The sequence below is a fragment of the Oryza brachyantha genome, chromosome 3, assembly GCF_000231095.2.
Source record: "Oryza brachyantha chromosome 3, ObraRS2, whole genome shotgun sequence".
Taxonomy (NCBI): Eukaryota; Viridiplantae; Streptophyta; class Magnoliopsida; order Poales; family Poaceae; genus Oryza; species Oryza brachyantha.
The window spans coordinates 20,952,462-20,958,461 of NC_023165.2; positions in this window are offsets into that span (position 1 = coordinate 20,952,462).

Consider the following 6,000-nt stretch of genomic DNA (forward strand, 5'->3'; position numbering starts at 1 on the left):
TGGTTTATTTTTTAAACTTTACTTTTAGATCGATAAGAACACATATATAAAAATTTTATTTATAAAATATTTTCTATTTAATTTGTTGTTTTGTTTTTTTCTACAAGGTCAATCGATGGCCACCTAATCCATTGATTAAAAAGAACGGGGGATCCTTCTACTTTGACCACACTCTTAGGTCTCAGGCTATTCTCAATAGGACGACTGATGTTACAATACAAGGACAAATACAACAGTGTAGATTATTGTCTATTTAACACACACAAACGACTAAATAGACCTTTCGTATAATGATTTGTCTATTTATTTGTCTGCAAAATATTTAATTTATCCTTTGACACATAAATCAAGGTAACTTATCATACTAGGGAATAGACGAGACGCGGCGTACAACAGTGCTAGCGGTGTCAGTTTGGCATTGGAGCACGTGCCCCTGCCGTCTCTTCACGAAGAGATGTTGTGGTCGTCTGTTAGATGGAGCGAGTTTTTTTTACAAATTTCGTAACATACAGACGACTTAAAGACAGATATTCTACGTGCCCTAAGGTCGCATGGGGAAATTGCTAGTCATGTAAGAAAGTCACCAATATCATGCAAAAGTGTTGGACTAACCATAGTGCAACTCCATTGATTACAATTAGAAAAGGAGTGATTGTTTGGTCTTTTAAGGAAAAAAAACCAAAAGACATATTTGTAAACGAAAATAATTTTTGAATACAACTTATATATATGTATTATTTAGCAACCTAAAAGTCAAGGCTAAAAAATAAAATTCAACAACTCCAAATTTAAAGTTAAAATTTTAAATTTTGGCTTATAAATATAAGCTGGAGAAAAAATAGAGATGCAGGTCCTCGATAAAAATCTTGTTATAGGTGATCATAAATTAGGACTAGCTCGGAGTCTAGGATTGAGTTGCTCTATCCCAATTTAAGAAGCTTAGAGGATCTTTGACGTGATATGCTAGCAACAATATGCGCGATTTCGACTAAATCAAATGGTAAGCATGTGTCAAGTTGCCAGATTAACGTGAACATCTTGTTATACAACTTGTCCACTCCTTCAAATTCAAACATACTCTCACGTTATAAGACTTTTTGGTCTTGCCTAGATTATTTTATTTTTACTTGGCATGTGATTTATAGTGGATTTTTGTTAAATTATGATAAAAGAACGTTGTCCAATGGAATTATATGAATTTGCCTAAATACTTAGTTTTACATGAACTAGAAGATAGATCACAATTTCATTGTACTAAAGGATAATACACACGTCTTCAAAAAGATTTCTATTTAACACATCTTTAGTATACACATGTCTTAATAGCGTGATGGATGGTACGCATATGGCTATGAAATTCTTTTGGTTGAATATGACTACGATAGATAAAATTGTAAAATGTCCGAAACGTAAACTTTCTTTCAATTAATTGATTTTCATTATAAAAATGTCACCATTCATTAGCATAGGTAACTTTTAATCAAATTAAAATACAAATTAACCTATTTTAGAAAAGTAATTTAACTATCATAAAATTAAATGATGTATGAATAAAAATATTATGATATCGTAGCATTAACACGGATATTTATGAATAAAAATATTATGATATCGTAGCGTTAGCACAAGTATATTAGCATATTGCTAGTATTTCACCTAAGAGGCTACTGGATTTCCTTTTTTTTAAAAAAAAAAGGCAGATTGATCAATATATACATATCACTAAATTAAAATTTCGAAATGGCATTGTTGAAAAAAATGATTTCTTTTTTTAAAAAAAAAGGCAGATTGATCAATATATACATTTCACTAAGTTAAAATTTGGAAATTAATAAAAAAGCTCAATATTGCACCATATTATGTCCTTCTGAGTATCATGAGCAAGCACCGGACCCACCAGTGCTGGTGCTTTTCGTCATGGCTTGACGTGGGTCATGTAGGAGCACTATATAAACCACTCGCTAAGGATGTGATTAGGCGGTGCGGTACTAAAGAATGCCTCAGAGAGTAAATAATAAAGCCGTGCATGGGCTTGCAGTTGGGCCTTAGGGAGAGATAAAAAGGGAAAGTAGCTTCTACTTAATTCAAGTAATATATGTAAATGACCTTCCTATGGCTGCTCGTTCAAAAAAGAGAAGATCTTCCTATATATCTTGGGGTAGCATCTAATGATTAGAGCAAACTTCACTAGCTTTTCCTTTTTCAAAAATGAAGCTAGGAATGCATGCAAAAGGCATCGAGTTTCAATGCAAGACAAAATAAAGCTTGGATATAAACCTCTAAAATTCCCAACTTTACCCAGCAAATCATTAGAAAGGAAAAGAAACATAAAGACATCAGCAAGCACTTCTTTTGAGCACAAATATTTTGTTTGCAAGTACACATCATATCATCAATTCATCATCATCATCTATGTATCATGCTAATAAGATGATGCCTTTGCTAGCAATACGAGTGACAATATTGCAGTTGAAGTAAAGTGTAAAATACAGAGCTATCTAGTGTACATATGTATATACAATCATACATGACAACAGGCTGGCTTTTTTAACCGATGATGTGTGGAGCTTTGATGGCCGATAATGTTTGTCTATTAGTCGTCACTCCATCGGAGTTCAATTATTAGTCGAAGGAAAAACATAACGTACTAGCATATCCAGCCGCGTGTAGCTCGAGAAATGTGTGAGGCAGCGAGACGTGGGTGATCGAACTGAACCTGAACGAATGGCTCTGATTTTTTAGATGACGTGATGGTCTGAGGGGATAAGTAGTGAACAATGCTTTGAGATAATGGAGGGAGAAACTAAGGATTTTATATGATACGGTATGCATCTGTATTTCATATTTTCATACTCTAATTTGTCTTACTTGTTGTTTGATTTGAGGAATGGAATGTGGTCAGTTAATATATACTCTTATGTCCTTAAATAAATGATCATTTTACATTTGTGGACTAAATTATGAGAGGAAAAATGGCCTAAATACCTTTTAATAAATGATGGTTCGTTACAAGTGGGAGACGATCAAGGATAATGTTAAAAATAAAAAAATACGAGGTTATTAATGACTGGTTTTGTACTATTTATTTTTTTAAAAAATAAAAATAAATTGGTTTAAAAACTATTTTTAAAAATAAACCGTTTGTTCCGCCATTCGCGATCCCTCCGTCGTCTCCGTATCAGAAAATTGACACGGAGGTCCTGCCACCCGGAGACGGAAGACCTTCAGCCCTCCAGTTTCGGTGAGTCGCGCATGCGCATGCCCCCGGGGGGGGGGGGGGGGGGGGGGGGGGGGGGGGGGGGGGGTGGGGGGGGGGTCTGCTCTGGTCGGTGCATGCGCGGTATTCCTTCCTCCTCGTGTACGCTGTGCAACGCATGATGCATCGACCGGCTTTTCTACACGGAAACTAACGCGCCTCTGTCTCTGGAACTACAGATTCTTCCAGAACATATAGCCTCTCTCGTCGTAGCAAAGCTAATAATATATAATAATATACTCAGCATGGCTATAAGATTACTTATAATATTTTTTTAGATCATTTATATAATAGTTAGCTTTTTATTATTAATATATAATTCACTTGTCTCTCTTATAGGGTTTTTTTTCTTCTTATGCTCGAACCGGCTATAAACTTATAACCCGTATATCTTCTTTCTTTTCTCATCTCTCCTCCACCTTAGTATTTAGCCGGCTCGCGACCTACTATTATACTATTATACTAGCTCTCATATAGCTTTTCTTTATAGCCTGAAAAAGCAGGAGTAGCTCTCGGATGAGTCGGAGGGAGGCCATGCATGCACGGCCCTCGATACCCGGCCGGCGGCCAAAAGATGCATGCAAGACCAACGCTGGCCGTTTTGGTTAGCATATATATAAGCGGCACTTGTGCAGCTGCTTAATATGCATATGCATCAATGCATTGCATGGTCTGCATATATAGATCCATCGCTATAAATAGGCGAGAGAATACGAGATACAGAATATACAGACACGGTAATGCATGCATGCATGCATATGGTCTGATGGTGATTCTACTGAAGAGTCGCACCACAGAGGTGGGTGTTTGGAATGTAGTTTGATCCAAGATCTGCCTATATATGTGTATCATATTTTTGCTGCCTGCGACGGTGCGTGTGACAGGCAGGCAGGTCTCGGATCAGGCTTCATTCCTTGCACCAATACTCTGTTTTTTAGCGACAGGGCAAAAGGTAAAAATCATGCATGGCAGGCATGCATCTTCTTCGAGGATCATGAAATTCTCCTGTTTCTCAGTTGCCATCATAGTATCTGTTTTGTTCGAAGTTCATAGATATCCTAGCTGAACAAGATTAAAATAATTACCTTATAGTTTAGTCGGGTATCTTAACTCCACAGTTTTTTCACCACTCGTTTGACTGATACCACAATTATAGATAACCACATTTTTCTTCATAATCCCACGTGTCATAGATTCTTGATTAACCTTGCCTTAAGTTGTGGCTCGTGGCAGCCACACCTTGCACAAGTTGTACGTAGTTTGGCAAAGAAATGGATCAAAATCAGATAAAGCTAAGAGATATCAAACATCGTTTGTGGCATTATTTGAGAAATACAAAGTAGGATGAAAAAAAATCTAATAACTAATAGTATATCCATTTTCTAACATCTAAATTAAATTTAAAAAAAAGCAATGATGGTTTTAGTGAATTTGTCACCCCACCAGTTGTTTTCTTTTTACCAACTCTTTAATGTTAAAAATGTATTTGTGTATGTTGTTAATATCTCATTTCATCAATAGTAGAGAAGTCTACCATACAAAAATATCTGCAACGATGAAATTGTTTCAAAAATACTCTTTTAAAAAGGCAGTGGTTATAAAAGTGAATTTGCCGCAATATCATCTATGCTGTTTTCTTTTTACCAACTATTATATATGTTCTTTGATGTTAAAAAAATGGTCGTTGTACATGTTAATATCTCATGTTATCTCTCTAAGATAATTTTACCATCAAAGCCATCCGCAGTAACGAAATTGTTTCAAAAATCTCGTAATTAATTTGTTCAAAACAATTTTAGCGCACGTACAGTTCAATTTTATCTATAGCAAAACATGGATATTTAGCTAGTATAATAAAAGAAAGAGAGATAAGCTGCCCTCTTTATTAAAAATATGATGATTATATATATACTATCTCCATTCCATAATAACTTCATTTTTCCTTTTTCTGTGTCTAGCGTTTGATCATTTGTCTTATTTGAAAAATTTATAAAAAAAACTTAAAAAAATTAGTCACGCATAAAGTACTATTCATGTTTTATCTTATAGTAAGAATAAAAATATTAATCGCAAAAAAATTTCAAATAAGACAAAAGGTCAAAACATTGTATCAAAAAACTAAAAAATAATTTTATTTCGGGACGGGGATAGTTAGAAATATATGAGTGATATTAATGGTACAGTATCTCTTGTTCAACATCTCTAGGTTTATGTCAAATGTATAAATTTATAGACAGTACTCGTACCAACAATCATAACTGCGACCGCGGAGAGAAAGGAAGCTGAGAAGGAAAAGTGATGCCAAAGAAAGATCAGAAATCGGGTACAGCTATAATGGACTAAAGACCTTTGATCCTTTCACAATCTTACTTAACCCTTAAAATTTTTTAACTTAAAATCTATAAAATTTTAGCTTACCCTATTTTAAAGCCTAACACTTAAACTTTGTATTAAAAAAACTTAGACCCATTGCCACCACGTACAGGCGTACGACATGCACTGGGGAAGATGAATCTGGTGGAGTCCAACCTTGCCAGAAATGAGAAAATAACAATAGATAAAACCCCAATCACAGTTGTCTGATGATGGCATTTGGACCTTGAATCGCAGCGAAATGAGCAAATCTAAAGAGAGTGGAATTGACATAGCACAATAAACTGAACTCGAAGAAAGACTCACGCTGAACTCTTGGAATTACTCCATAATTCTTGTCACAGAAATAAGCACATCAATCTGTACTCTGT